We start from the raw sequence: 16,325 nt of genomic DNA on the forward strand, positions 1-16,325 counted from the left end.
GCTTCCGTTAGAGACTGCTGAAGAGCTGCGTGCTTGCTTGATTCATCGAGAGGTCGTCGTAGAACATTTAGTGTGTTTCAGCCGTTTCTCAAGGTGGGAGCGTCTGCTACGAACGATTGCATATGTCGTCCGATACTTCGATAATGCCGTCGTCGCAGATTGGGGAAACCGAGAGAAAATGGGAGCTTGTTGCATGATGGGATACAGCGGTTGGAATCAGATCTTTGCGTACGGCGCAAGCCGAAGTCTATCCGGGCGAAGTCGGCGAGCAGTTTAGCGGGAGCCCGATGATGAAGATTGATAAAACGAGCAAAATCTACAAGTTATCGTCGTTCGCTAACGAGAAGAGTGTCCTGCGCGTGGACAATCGAATTGGAGCTGCAACAAGTGTGGCGTACGATTTCAAGTTTCACTTTGCAATACGAATACCGTAACTCCACCTAACTCTGCGCACTTTCGTCTTTTTTAGACTAAAGGGTGTGTCACATCAAATTGCATCACGGAAAAAACGCTGTAGAAATTCGCCCAGTAGACCGATCCTTTTGAAAATTTCAGACAGCAAAATAAAAACTATTAAACAACTTTTGGCATTTTCTTTTTATTCATACTTCGAGCCCAAGCCCGTATGCTCGCACCTTCCTCTTTACCCCGTCCATAAGGTTCTGTACAACGTTTTGAACAGAAATCCATTTTCTCTTGAAGTCCGCCTCCGATTTGACAACTTTTGGGTTCTTCCGGAGGGCCTGCTTCATAATCGTCCAATATTTCTCTATTGGGCGAAGCTCCGGCGCGTTGGGCGGGTTCATTTCCTTTGGCACGAAGGTGACCCCGTTGGGTTCGTACCACTCCAACACGTCCTTTGGATAGTGGCACGAAGCGAGATCCGGCCAGAAGATGGTCGGGCCCTCGTGCTGCTTCAATAGTGGTAGTAAGCGCTTCTGTAGGCACTCCTTAAGGTAAACCTGCCCGTTCACCGTGCCGGTCATCACGAAGGGGGCGCTCCGCTTTCCGCAAGAGCAGATCGCTTGCCACACCATGTACTTTTTGGCAAACTTGGATAGTTTCTGCTTGCGAATCTCCTCCGGAACGCTGAATTTGTCCTCTGCGGATAAGAACAACAGGCCCGGCAGCTGACGAAAGTCCGCTTTGACGTAGGTTTCGTCGTCCATTACCAGGCTATGCGGCTTCGTCAGCATTTCGGTGTACAGCTTCCGGGCTCGCGTCTTCCCCACCATGTTTTGCCTTTCGTCGCGGTTAGGAGCCTTCTGAACCTTGTATGTACGCAGGCCATCCCGCTGCTTGGTCCGCTGGACGAATGAACTTGACAAATTCAGCTTATTGGCGACATCCCGGACCGAACTTCTCGTATCACGTCTAAACTGCTTAACTACGCGCTTGTGATTTTTTTCACTGACGGAGCATCCATTTTTGCCGTTCTTCACCTTCCGGTCGATGGTTAGGTTCTCGAAGTATCGTTTTAGTACTCTGCTGACCGTGGATTGGACGATTCCCAGCATCTTACCGATGTCCCGATGTGACAACTCCGGATTCTCGAAATGAGTGCGCAGGATTAATTCACGACGCTCTTTTTCGTTCGACGACATTTTTCCAAATTTACGAAAAATTGACAGTGAAGCATGGCCAACGTGATCTATACACTCTTATCTGATTATAAGCGAAAGCTGAAGATATAATTCCTAAAAATTAAATTTCTACAGCGTTTTTTCCGTGATGCAATTTGATGTGACACACCCTTTAAATACATCAATTAACTATTGATTGTGCGTATTAATACTGTTAAATAGTTAGATTGTTCTTTTGTCTTTGTAATCAACCAATAATTCCCCGGAAAAAAATTGAGTTGTGTAAATCCGACATCACTTCAAATGTTAAATTTTTGTTCCTATTAGCATCGAGGCATCTTCTCCCCAATTTCACGAAAAAAGCATTACGGATCCAAAATTTTCCGAAATCAGTAATTTTTAAGTGTTTTGTACTTGGGACTGTGACTGTGAATTGTACTTATTTGAAATAATCAAAATAAATAAACTCTCCGAAAAATAGGATTTATAAAGCGCATATTTAAGCTCTTAATGTTTTGTTTATGTTCCTTACTTTGCGCAAGATGAAACAAGGATGACTCCGGGAAAGAAAGTTATGCATTATTTCCGTCAGCAGCTTGTTTTGCTCACGATGATGAGAAAAAAGGTAATTCAAAGCGCCGAGCCGAAAAATATCAAGGAATCCCGGAGAGTGTTTCACTGCACAAATGTAATTGCATGGTAACCTGAAGCGCCGTGAAAAACACTCAGTTTTCGGGAAAGAAGAGGAAGAAAGCTTCGTCCAGTGGGTAATCGAGAAATTGACAAGAAACGTTTGAAGACATCCGTGGCATATTTTCTGCGAAAAGAAGAAACCATTCAAGGTGTTCCTGGATACAAGTGAATAGTTTCCTAGATTGGCGTCTTCATCAAGTGAAGAATTCCAAGTGCACTATCTAAGCAGCGAACGTGTGTTACGGAGCACAAAATCCGGAAGTGGGTCCAAGAGGTACACTCTGCCCAACTCCTATGAAACCACCCTGATTCTATTTCATGGCAACACAAATAGTTAGAATTTCAACAAGATACATTCATACATTGTTGAATGCTTAGAATTGACGTTAAATATACTTTATTTAACGTAAATTTCGGTCAAAAGAATTGTTTGTTTATTCATTGTGCTTAAATATGATAATTCCAGCTGTCCAGTTTCCGAAATTGCGACCTTAAACTCTTCAATCGTGCTGTACCGTTTTCCCACAGTGTAGATTCTTCCAACAAGGATCCCCTAAGATTTTCCACAGGATTCAAGTCTGGAGAGCGAACCGGCCAGTCCAAAGAATCAAGTTTTTTATCCTTAAGATGAAGGTGGAAGGAAGCCACAAATGGCTGCGTATAATCAGGAACAGGAATCAGGAACAGAGGCGGCCCTAAGCAGCCTCTGTGTGGCGCAATCTGAGACGGCCACCCCTGAAATCTTTACATGCCAAATTTGGCTCCATTTGCTTGATAAGTTTTCGAGTTTTGCAAAAATTTGTATTTCATTTGTATGGCAGCTCCCCCTTAGAGATGGGGTAGAGTGCCTAACCACCGTGAAAACATTTATTGCGCCCCAAAACCTCCATATACCTAATTTTGTTTCGTTTGCTTGATTAATTCTCGAGTAATGCAAAAATTTGTGTTTATTTTGTATGGAGCTCCCCCTTAGAGAGGGGGTGGAGTATCTAACCACCCAGAAAACATTTATTGCGCCCCAAAACCTCCATATACCTAATTTGGTTTCATTTACTTGATTAATTCACGAGTAATGCAAAAATTTGTGTTCTATTTGTATGGTAGACCCCCCCCCCCCCCCTTCATTAAGAGAGGGAAGAGAAGTATCTAAGTACCATAGCATCATTCATTGCACCCTGAAAGCTGCACATGCCAAATTTCGTTTCATTTACTTGATTTGTTCTCGAGTAATGCAGAAATTTGTGTTTCATTTGTATGGCAAATGGTATTATTTCCATATAAACAGCGCCTTCCTGCGGAAATTGCAAATAGCGTTCCCGATGGTTGTTGTGAGTGAGTAAAAATCGCTCAAGCTGGCCACTTAATAAGTTGTACAACTTTTTTGACAGATAAATTTACATTTCATGGGTGCGCAGAATTAGACACACATCATATGTTTTAAAGGTGGGATGGGGTCGAGGTTGCATTACTTACTGTGTATTAGAGATAGGAAATTGCGTTACGTAGGGGAGGAGGGGGTCCAAAATCCGGATTTTTAGCGTTACGTAATTTGTGTACGACGTCTTACTATAGAACACTTCAGCGATTCATCCGCTCGCGGATAATCGGGGTTCCACTGTCATTCTAATGAAATTTATATCAAGGTCTAACCTAATTTGTCTTCAAAAACTGTGCCTTGCATACTACCCATCTTTGCGAGTATCGTAGAGGCGATCTGGCGTAGTGGTAACATCCATGCCTCTCGCGCTAAAGATCACGAGTTCAATTCTCACTCCCGACATTCTTCCAAAAATGGAAGTAAAAGTGATGAACCAGCCAAATGAGTTGAAAGTCACTATAATACAGATAAAAAAAAATCTTTGCAAGTGAATCCGCTTTCTCATTAGCAATGGGAAGGAATCCAAATGAAAGCGATTCGGAAGCTTTTATCGACAAGAATATTCAATGCATCCCTAATTTTGATAAGAAAATATGATGAGCGGGTCTGTTGTTTCAAGGAGTGAATGGCTTGTATACTGTGATCAAGGTAACAAGGTAACATACACTGAACAAGGGTCTTCAAGTTTATGGAAGCTAGTGTGATGTTCATTCAAGATACCAAAGACAGTGGACCCGTTAATTCTTGAACCATCAGTGAAAAACATTCTTGAGGAATTCTCGCGTAACTTTTGAAAACGAACTATGTACATCGACCGATTCTCTTCATTGATTTTCTCTTCTGATAAAAACGGCCTTGAAGGTTTGGCGCCTCATAGTTTGATAAACGAGGTTTAATCTACACTCTTCATCTTCGTACACATCAGGAAATGCTTTTATCGCGGAGTTATTCACGAAAGAGAATGTCGATGAAGAGAATCGATATATTATTAGTACAGTGGTAGACATTCGTTTAGCCGCACCTTATTTTTCCTCAATATGTTTAAAATAAGTCAATTCTTTTTTCAGTTTTGCTCATAAAAGACGATTATTGTTTATTTTCATCGAATTCATTATATAAAAACAGTAACAATTCACTTTTTATTTTCAAAATAATTCAAATATGTGAAATTAGAGTGGACATTTTAGCCGCATCTTCATATTTCGATAAAAAAAAATTGTACGGCAAATTTCGAGTTCAATCGGTAGCTAATATTTAATATGTCCACCTCCATTTCGGATCACTTTAAAAATTTGATTTGGCATCGAGTCAGACAGTTTTTTAAGTGTTGTCATATCGATTAGGGCCCAACACTCCTGAATTACTGCCTTGAGGCTGGAAATGTTGTCAAATTGTCGTCCCATAAGTTCATTATGTGATTGCAATCGGGACTGCAAACAGGCCATTCAAGAAACGGAATGTCCTTCTCAACAAATCATGCCTTTGATTTCTTAGAAACGTGGAGCGATGCATTATCCTGCTGAAAAACGATATCCCCAGTAGCGTTATTCTCAATATGGCTAATCAAAACATCCTCCAGCAACTCAAGATACTTTTCGGAGTTCATTCGGATGGAAATGAAACAAATGGGAAGCTTGCTGTGATAGAAAAAGGCTCCCCACACCATCAAACTTCCGCCCCCAAAGTTTCGTTTCAATCTCACGACATTCCGCTAACTTAAATCGTGCCAATAGCAACTGTAACAGTCCGGGCCATCCAAATTAAACTTTTTTTAGTCGGAAAACACAACATTTCGCCATTCTAGTTTCCATTCCATGTATTGCTGGGCAAAATATAGACGGTTCTGCTTACGAGTGGCGGTCAGTTTCGGCTTTTCTTGAAGTTTCTTCCACTTGATGTTTGGTGACTCGTTTAAGATGCGCGCAATATACGTCTTCGTTACAGGAACATCCAATTCTGCCTTAATTTGTGAGCAGGACAATCGTTTCTTGGTTGCTTCGTGAATTATTTTACCTTTAAGACACAAAGTAACTTTGGTGTTTCCTTTTGTAGGTTGTTGCATTCCATATTTCGGGCCCTTTTACAAGAAATTTCGTACCACTTTTTCAGATAGACCAATTTTTGTTGCGAGCTATTAGAAAACTTTTCTTCTTTGAACATCTTTATTATTTTCCGTTCTTCCTCCGTTAATCAATTACCTTTCGCTATTCCTTTAAATTATACGTGAATCACTAATCTGACCAACTTCTTACGTTGCACATCTAATATTTACCGTGTAAATCGAATACTCCGAAGTAATTTTTCAAAAAAAAAACACAGATAAAGATTCGGTAATTATACGAAAATCTGATTTTTATGCTCTATGGCCAAATGTATGTCTCGGGAAAAAAAACGACGTTTGAATGTTTACATCCACCGATGACGCCTTGTGCGTCTGTGAGTGAGACGTGCGTCCTTTCAATAAAAGTGACTAAAATATACTACCACTCCAGCAAATAACATTCCTAATTGTTTTCTATGTGTTACATTTTTTTTCAAGTGCGGCCAAACGAATTTCTATCACTGTATGAGGGATTAATGACGATCGAAGATGATCTAGAATTACACGAATTTCTTCCGTCATAGAAAGATCTGAATCAACAGAAGATCTTAGAATTTCAGTTTGTTGATAGCAAATACGTCGCATTTTCTGAAATCGTAATAATATCAAAGTCGAAAGCGTATCTGGGGTGTCTCTAATCACACCACCAACATGGGTGATGTGACTGTCTAACTGATGTAATTTGCGACACGTAAAATGTAAAACCTTAAACTGTAAATAAAAAAAAATCAATCATTTACAGTTTGAGGTTGCTTTTGAATGACAAAACATATATTTTATTTATTTGTTCACGTTGCAAAAAATATCGGGTAAATGAACACAGAAATAAAACACCACCGATTGAAATCACAATCGGCATAAGTACGCATAATAAGATAACGGACAGCAATGAGCAGCGGTGACAGCAAATAATAACACCATTCATCAGCGTGTCCGTTCCTAACAACCGTAAGCAATACTCAGTCAACCCGAGGGCGATCGAGTGTGAAGCCGCACGCAGCAGCAGCAAAACAAGCGGCAACACAGAACAGCAATTGCCAAGAGTGTCCATTCCCTCGAGTGCAGTTTTCCGCTGCTGTCCGATCCCTCGGTTGTCGTTGATGTCGTAAGCGTTAAGCTATAGCACAGAGCGCTCTCAGTAATAATCCAGACAACCATCTCCGGAACACAACCAGCAGCAGCAGCAGCAGCAAGACCATAGAGAGTAGGACGGACAGCGCGCGCGCTGCGGGCACACCTTTTAGATGACGGGCGCGTGAATGAAACAGAGCATTGAATGGTGGTAGGCCGAATGAATTAAAATGAAAATATGGCTGTGTAGCGAGCGCGATTCATGTTGCTAGAAACGGTCACAACCGCATGGCACGAGAGGCGAGAGAGACAGCGCGCGAGTGAGAACGACGTCGTGGCCACGGCGGACTGAGCGAGAGCGAGCGAGAGGAAACAGGCACATTTGGGTCTCATTTCGTTACTCCATTCATTATGGCCGAGGATTTCATTCATAAAAACCTTCCCAGTAGTAGCGAATTTGTCCGCTGCGTGGCATTGCAGTATCTGGCACGACTGCCGAAGCCGAGGCCTTCGGGTGGCAGATTCCGAGTCTGTGTGTGTGTGTGTGTTTGTGCGGAAGCCGAGCGAACCCGAACACACCCACACTTGGCTGATGTTGAATGAAAGCACTCACACCCGCGTCGATCGGCTGCGGACGCTCCAGTCCGGATAGGGCTCGCTGGTCACTCATACAGCGGGAAGCAATGCAGCCGAAAGCGAACCGAGTGAACGAAGTCGGAAACGCCCTCCCCTCTGGCTGCGCATGACGTTTTCTAAATATACGAATTGAAACGAAATTATTTATCAGTCGTTTTAGAGCTTTGATCGTAGACGGTCTGTATTCATAACGTTGCTTTGTAGGGTTTTTTTGTGAATAAGGAAAGAATTACTATAATTACCATTGTGTATACACACATACCATATATACACACTTACGAGAAGCTCTACGAGAAGAAACACACGGTCGAAGGAAGCGCGAAAGAGTGCGACGAGATGCGAAAAATTGTTAAGCATAGTGAACGAATTTTTGTATGAAGCACAAGCACGGGAGGCAATTGAAGCTCTGAGGTCTGTGAAGCTTGGAAAGATTAGCCCCCGTAACCAGCAACGGTAACAAAACGGGATGTAAATGAGTGAAGAGTGTACGGAAGGGGCTATGAGAAGTGTGTGATAAGTTTTTGTGTTCCGCGGAGAACAAAGTTTTGACACAGGTTGACCGTGCATAAGTGGAGAGTATTACTTTCTTTGAATTATTTCCACTTCTTGCTGTGTGATGTGACAGTAATAATTAGCAGGAGAAGAGAGAAGAAAAAAAGATCACAAAGCTAGTGTACCGTCGTGTGTGAGGAGGGAGAAGAGTACGAGACACACCGAAATCTCAGCGGCTGCGACGCGGCAGCATTTTCATGCAGAACAGTACGCGCCGCGGTACACACACACTACTGTCGCCGCATACCGACACAGACACACGGCAGATGTACCACAACGAACAACGTCGCGGCCGTCTTCTTGTTGGTCGTCGTCGTCGTCATCGCCGTCAGATCAGCAGCAGCAGAAAAACAACATCGTCGACAACGTCGTCGTCGTCGTCGTCAGCAGCAGCAGCAGCAAAAGCATGAAAAGTGCTCTAAAAACGCCAACGGCCCCAGCATTGAGCGAACGAAGAAAATGTTTTGAAAAGTGATTTATATTTGTTCATATTTTTTTCTGTTAACCGAAAAAGAGCATGAGAAAAGAAAATTACGAAAGTATATATATTTATATATATATATATATATATTTATGTTGAAATTATACAAAAGGAGAAGCTGTTTAAGAGTAATGGAATGAAAAGCTGAGCGAAAAGATTTTTTTTTGTCTTCGAAGTGATCCAATGATTTCATGAATGAAAACAACAACCACACACAGAGAGAACGACAGAAAGAAAAAGTCACAAGAATAGGTTCTTCATTTTTTTTTCCTTTTCACGAAATAGTGTATACGCGCAAGAAAGTGGGATTCGGGGAAAAAATCCGGTATACGCAGCAAAAAAAAAAGTTTTGTGCGGAAGTGAGTGATGTGAAGTGAGCCAATCGCTATAAAATCAATACCAGAGGAGGAAAAATAATAGTAAAGTGCAAACAACATACACACGGAATTTTCATCTTCGGCATCATACAAGAATATATGCATTTCCAAGCGAGTGTTTCCTCGATGAAAGAATAAAAGCAGTAAAGTGAAATTATTGCCCACCACCCACTTTCGGCAAATCATGTATAAAGTGTTTTCGCGGGAAAAATGGATTAATATTGGATGTACGACGGTCAGAACAACAGCAGAAGCAGCAGCAGCGAATACCAATAGCGGTCCAAGTACCAGCAGCAGAACTTCTCGTGGCAACGACATCTCAACATCGGATTTGGATTACGAACGAGAATCAGAACCCGGTTTAATTGCTTATTGATTATGTAAGTGATGCTTTTTTTTTAATTGCTGATTGCTAGGAACATCTCTAGATAAAGATAAAGACTGTTTAAGTGAAAAAATGGATACACAATGTGGGTCGCAATTTGTTTTCCTTAATTCCGGTTCTCTACAAACTTTTTGGAATTCACAGCATTACTTTTTTTAAACCTGACATCCTCTTTGCAATGAAATGCTGACTCTTTGCGACTTTCGACAGACAGTCTGTACAGATGTAGACTTCATAGAATTTTGAATAAAATCTTGTACAGATTGTTGTCAGAAAGACAATTGAACGTTGTCCTAGGACAACTTCCAAAAATAACCCATTTACTAAATTGGATTCTTCATAATTTTTATCAAAGATGTTAGTGCACCCGTGGCCGAGTGGTTAGCGTCTCACATTATCATGCCGGGTGTTCGGGTTCGATTCCCGTTCTGGCCGGGGGAATTTTTCGTCAAAGAAATTTCCTCCGACTTGCACTGTGGTCACGCGTATTCTAGAGCTTGCCCCTCAGAATACATTTAAGGCGTGTTATTCGGCTTAAGAAATCTCACCTAAATATTAATAAATGACGCTTGTTAATGCATACGTTGAGACGGCAAATGTTCCATAGGGAACGTAAACGCCATTCAAAAAGATCAAAGATATTGACAGTTGTTCAACAGAACAATGCTAAGACACCTTGCAATTGACAACGTGATTTAAGCAAAAAATCTACATACCTCAAACTTGCAAAGACTATGGCAAAATACCTTAGATAACATGTCTTTTTGGGTAAAAAACTGAACTGGTAAATTTTACTTGAGAGGTTCCCAGCCCAATTGGAACAGAACAGAAAAATGTCGCAATCATTTACTTTCCAGTTGATTGAGGTCGGATTTGACTCGAAATTCACTTCACTTCACTTCACAATTTGCGGCATGTGATGATGAATTTATCCGCGAGATCCCTTACCATTATAAAGCGAGACTTCTGTTTATTCTACAATACGACAATACGAGAGTCACCTTCTGGAACTGTAACGAATCCAACATTTGGTTACCTATAGCACACTGTTAAGATGGAGTTTCTTGCACGAATCTGTTCTTCAAAATTATTGCAATTGCTGAGCTCACAACCATCGTGAAGAGGACTGAAGAGGAGTCACTCTGCATACTCAAATCTTTTCCATCTGTACTTTTTCTTCCGAAAATATGTACCAAAATTTGTTGAAAATAATTGTTGCATAGAAAAATTGAATCAACTAACCTGAGAATGGTTTTCAAATTCAGCAATACTTTCATTGGACATTTCAAATTCCTCGCAGATATTTGTAAGAAACGTTAGATAAAAGACTTTCAGCTCTTCATTTAGCGTTGTAAATACAGGCATTTCAGCCTGAAATAAACGATTCATTCTGTTGATTTGTGGTAAAATATACACCATAAAATCAACTGAGGTTTTGTCATTGAATCTTTGATGATATTCAGCATGGAGTCTGATTTTTTTCTTGTAAGGATTCAGTTGCTTATGAAACTGGTCAAGTATCACATTCGACGCGTTTCGTTCTGTTTTCATTCATGCCGATGGCGATTTTTCATTTTCTTGATTTCAAATAATAACAATAAATGCATTGAGCAAAAAAACTATATTAAATATTTTATACTAAAAAAAATTACTTTATGACAAAATTCTGTACTCTGTAGGTTCATGATAAACATGTACTTGTGCCAATACACGATGAGAACAAATAACTTTTGTATAAGTCTCTTGGTATTGTTAAATCACTGGCAGCAATGGGAAGCCACACTCTCTCGCCAAGGATGAATATCCAGGTGGGCGAATTGCTTGATAGTCAAATTTCATACGATTAACTTAACCATCAGAGTTCTCTTTTGATTTGACAAACCCGCGGTTCAATGATTTAGACGTCATCTTCTTCTGTTGCTGCTGGATGGCGTGATGCGGTTGAATGTGCTGCATACCGATTCATCATCGATGATTTGGATTTGCCCTTTGATTGTCGAAGTGAATGCCCAGTTTTCTTTTTTTTCGCCCACACACTTTAACCACTCGACCGATTTTGATGAAACTTTGTCGATGCAAATTTTATACTGTGAACCTTTTCCGGTCAAAATTATTCCCTTTTTCCCACACGTTGATAGGTTACAGACAATTGAACGTGATCAATGTTTGAAATACCGTATGCATCGATTCGTAGAATCTCTCAATTGACGGGCATACAATCCAAAAGAACTTTGGTTGGGAATATGATTGAATCTAACAAAAATAAGAGGTCCAAAATGATTGAAATTTGGTTTCAATTCTGTTGTAATTCACTTTCTCTTATAAAAACCGATCTAAATATACAGGATTTTTTAGCAGATGCTCAAAAAATGGTTAAAATTTGTTATACCGAATTATTGCAAAATACTCTAGTGGAGGTGAATGTTTAACCAACGTTTAGTTGAACTCAAACTGTAGCTATTTTTCAAGTTTAACTATTATTTCAGCTAAGTAGAAGCATGTTTAGATCGCAGAGTTCTCGTTGATTTTGATTGATTATTGACATCATTACTTGGCCCAATCTTCAACCATTTCATTTATCGAAAATTTTATTATACTACCGTTTCATTGGTAAACAAAACTGACCTGACACCAAACCTTACCATGTAGATGAATTTTCGATTTCAACTTTTGGAAACGGTGAAGTTTTATTATAGACTGACTAAAAATTATTATAATGAAATTTAGTAACAAATTTTTCTGATGGTGTTTTCTAACCAAACTTCAATTAAAAATCAACCTAATAAATGAAGTGACCTTTTTTTTGTTATTTCGATGCCAGCTACACTTGCTGATTGTTAGATAATTTAGACTAACATTTTACTGAAATACCTACTTGGACGGTTTTTATTATTTGAAATTTGACTTCTGTGAGGTTTTAATTTGCTTGAATTATCATTTTGTTTGACAGAAACATTGTTCTAATTTTGTCGAAATATGGCTGAAATCATCAGAAATTTTTAATGGAATCCATCTCAACATTTTGAACCGGAAGCCCCCCAAAACGACATGCAAGTTTACGATGATTGCTGCAAGTTGGGTTTCGGAATATAATATAGTTTAACAATCTATTACAATACACAGAATTATCAAATTTTCAATAGTCAATATGTTAAAACTGCATCTGTGGTGTATCTTGTTTAAAGAAATTATGAATCAATATGCCACAAATATCGTAAAGTAATTCGTCAACTGTGCAGCCATGTATCGGATATAACCCTAAACCGCTTGTTTTTTTTTTTTTTTTATTTCAATGAAATTATTACCCAGTCTGATTTCTCATTGACTTTTCTTCTCTGACTGGTTTAAATTTATTATACTGAAGTTTTGCTATATTTTTTCTGAAGTGATTTTCTTACTAATGTTACCTTAGTTTATTTGAACATGTAAACTAGTTCTTCTCGCTAAGTCGAAGCATGTCATGTCCGTTGTTATTTGCAAGTTTGCAATAACTTCTGGAAGTCAGATCTTCCAAGATTATTTTGAGCAAAAAAAATGAGAATAGATTAAAAAATAGTAAAAGAAAATAAGATTAAACAGTTTTCAAATGACAATAAAGTGAAACACGTTTGCATTCTGATTTTTTTTGAGACGAATTACTTGCATTAATTTAAATAACATAAATTAGTATCCGTGTTGGGAGAGCGAAATAAATTCAAAGTAAATTCAAATTGTTTACAGAAAAACGTTTAATACTAAATGAATAAAGAACAAAACGATATAAAGTTGTTGCATAGTTGAAAACAAAATTCCACCATCATACGAATTAGTTCATAAAGATCATAACGAGTACGATGCGAATCAACCTGTAGTAACTGATGATTTCGTGGATGCCGGCGAGGACTGAAACCGCAACAAAACAGCAGGGTAATCGTGAGCAATTGTGCGGCAAATTTTATCGAAGAAGCACTTTTGTATCCATTCAAGACCAAGTATCCAATATTTATATCCGGATCCCAAAAACACAGCATGTCTCAAGAATGGAACGAACTAAGGTAAAATCTTGCGAGTCAGTTTGGTACATTACTGACTCGCAAGACCACAGAATTGTATAATAATAGTTCAAGTTGACGATACGCTTCATTAATTCCAACGGACATTGATCTATCCAAGAAAAAACTTGAGGTTTGCATATAGAACCTAGATAAGTAAGAAACGATAAGCAACATAATATGTCCCGATTGGTACGTTGAGCTAATGGAACACAACGTACAAAATTTTGAAGTTTCAATCAAATGGTCTTTTTAATCCACAACCTTTGAACATTGCAAAGTACCTTAGTGAATTTGTCTTCTTGGGCAGTAAATCGAGAGATCGAATTCTCGCTGGTGGGTACTTGGAAATGGTTCGCACCCTAATTGATACTTGGGCAGGAAAATGTCACAACTATTGACTTTCCGTAATCTTAGGTTCGAGTGGGCATTTGGAATACTAACATGATCTACTGGAATTAAAACTGTAAACGATAAACCTAACTTTATTCGTTCAATTTGCGTCACGTGATACGTAAATCATCTCTGTGTATAGCAACAGATTTATAGAGCTCAGAGACGTAATTTAGCATATTTTGTCATGCATAAAAGATGTTCTATATTTTCTAATCGTTCTGATGATCAGATCAAATGATATTTTGAATCAACAAATACAAGTGGCAAGACGAAGTTTGATAGCGATAGGGGACAACTTGTTCTGTTCTCCTTCATTTCCGTAGATCGTAGATTTGATACACAGCTAGGAACAATTCCACGACCTATAACCAGAGGACTGTGATTGACTTTTTTCATTCATAGTAAAATGAAAAGAAGAATCCATACACAAAGCAATTCTATCTTACATTGAACTATCCTATGAAACTTGGTGATGCCACAACTGCACTCGTGTACATTACCAGTGTATCTATCGTACAATTGATTCCTCAGTCAGCATACGTTGTGCACTCTTCGTTCGACTTCTTTGTACATACGCGAACGGAATTGGCCGTGAAGGTGCTGATGCTGCTGTTGCTGCTGTTGTCTGATAGCCGTCGTCAATCTGTGGAGCGCTCGCGCACGGCCAAAACCACAGCGGCGCAAAACCGCGGGCGACACACAACACGACTTGAACTTCCAGTTAAAAATGTAGTTTTCCGATGTAGTTTCTTACTATTCCTGTCTAACTTGTTTTGAAAGCTGCGCCCTTCCAACGCCGCAATGGCCTGGCCCTTTTCGAAGGGTGGTGGGGTTCGATGAGGGCGGGAAGGGTGTACAAACTTGAGAAGCACACAAGTATCAACTTGCAAATTCAAATGACACGAGAAGTGAGTGAGGGAACACATTCGCTCGTCGTGCGATCGGTTTGGAGCTAGAAACTTGATTTCATTCAATTTTTACCGCTCCGCTGTCGCGTGGAGGGTAGTTTCGCTACCTGCGGTGTCGTTTTTTGTGGATCTCGTGATAATCATAGCGCGTATTTTCATTGCATCGGAAATAATTACAGATATAAATCATAGTAAGCTATTTTGTGCTGCCAGTATGAGTTAAGTTGTCCAATGTGGGCTAACGCCTACTCAAAAATACAAGGTTTGCTCAAAATGTATCGCTACTTTCGAAATTACGCGGGTTACGTGTATTCGATTCTAGATTATTTTGTGGCATTATGTTGGTACTCATGTCTCTCACTTATGCCGACAAGTACGGCTATTTTGAATGTTCAGTTCATTTTTGACAACTGCTTTTCTTACACTTGTTTTGGTTCATCTTCGATTTTTGTCTATTGCAAAAATGAGTCAAAAAAGTCAGTCATGCCCTCCGGAATCCCGGTATTCGATGACCTTATATTTTACAGATATTGACATCACGCCATAAAACTGTATCCGATTATCGGTGGAATGTTACAAGATGAACTATTATCCTATGATTGACGAAGTTTCACACCGGAATAACACCATGTGGACAGTAGTTCGCAGGGTAATTATTATTGTGATTATAAATGAATATTACACCCGACGAAGTTTATTTTATATTTGTTAACAAAAAAAGTAGTTTACAAAATTTTGGGTCTATAACCGTAACAAAAATAAATAAATCTAGAGTCGATCCTGATTTTTTTCTCGTACAGAAAATATTCTCAATTTCTCTAGATGAGGATATCTATTGGCAATCCAAAATTAAACTGGTGGCTGGACTTGTGCTTTGGTGGATCAATTGACCTTTAAAAGCCTTGTAATCGCCACTTCAAGGATCTCTAAAAAATTGTCGGTCCTTGTTGACGTATGTGCAACATTTTTCGCTGGTGATAACATCGTCTAACTCGGCCTACTCGATTGCTTTTACATAAAATTGTATGAACATGAGGATTTATTCTTTTCCTAATATGCCTTTCGACATATTGATTCTGAACGCGGTCTACAGTAAGCTCATCTGTTGGAATATCAACAAGACTTTTGGAATACACACGATCATTTTGATGATTACGACTGCCCTGAAGGTGGAAGATTTATTTCTAGCACTCGCCCTCTGTTTTAGATCGATTACCATTTCATGGTATCTCAAGTAGATTCCAAAGCAGATCATAGAGTCGCTTAACCCTACCGTTGAAGAACTATTTTTTCCTGCTTGACTCTGATGCACAGCCCTACTAACGGTGAACACAACAGCGTTCAGAACACCTGCCTTCGAGGATCAGCGCGTTTGTCCACTGTAGCAGCATTGCCACTGCATCAAACAAAGCAAAAAGGATTGAGCTAGAGGATTGGGTGGAGGTAGCAAACGACCAAGGCATAAGGGGGGGCAGGCAGCCCCGAGAAACCCGCGCACATTACAATAATAATCGTGCTGCTTGCTGCTGCCTATTAATTGCCTGCGCCTATACTGCTTCAGCGCACGTAATGAAAGAAAAATAAATTAGCTGTGATTAATAAAACGGGCTTTATCCTCGCTCGATGGCCGCGGACCAGCCGCAAGCAGCTTTGGTGTGTGCCTTGCCAACCCGACCCGATCCGATCCGAGTTCCACTGCGCGCGTAAAAACGATGACGTTAGCTTGATTCACG

The 16,325-nt window shown here is 39.8% G+C and overlaps 1 protein-coding gene across 1 annotated transcript in view; it reads left to right on the forward strand.

Annotated features, from left to right (window-relative positions):
* Positions 1-7,367: 7,367 nt before the first annotated feature.
* The window catches only part of LOC129764960 (protein sprouty), a 57,916-nt gene continuing 48,958 nt past the window's right edge, over positions 7,368-16,325 (forward strand). Inside the window, exon 1 of the mRNA XM_055764654.1 lies at positions 7,368-9,252. The gene's annotated coding sequence lies outside the window, so the exon portion shown is untranslated. The remainder of the gene's footprint in view (positions 9,253-16,325) is intronic.

This window comes from Toxorhynchites rutilus, chromosome 2 (genome assembly GCF_029784135.1).
Source record: "Toxorhynchites rutilus septentrionalis strain SRP chromosome 2, ASM2978413v1, whole genome shotgun sequence".
Taxonomy (NCBI): domain Eukaryota; kingdom Metazoa; phylum Arthropoda; class Insecta; order Diptera; family Culicidae; genus Toxorhynchites; species Toxorhynchites rutilus.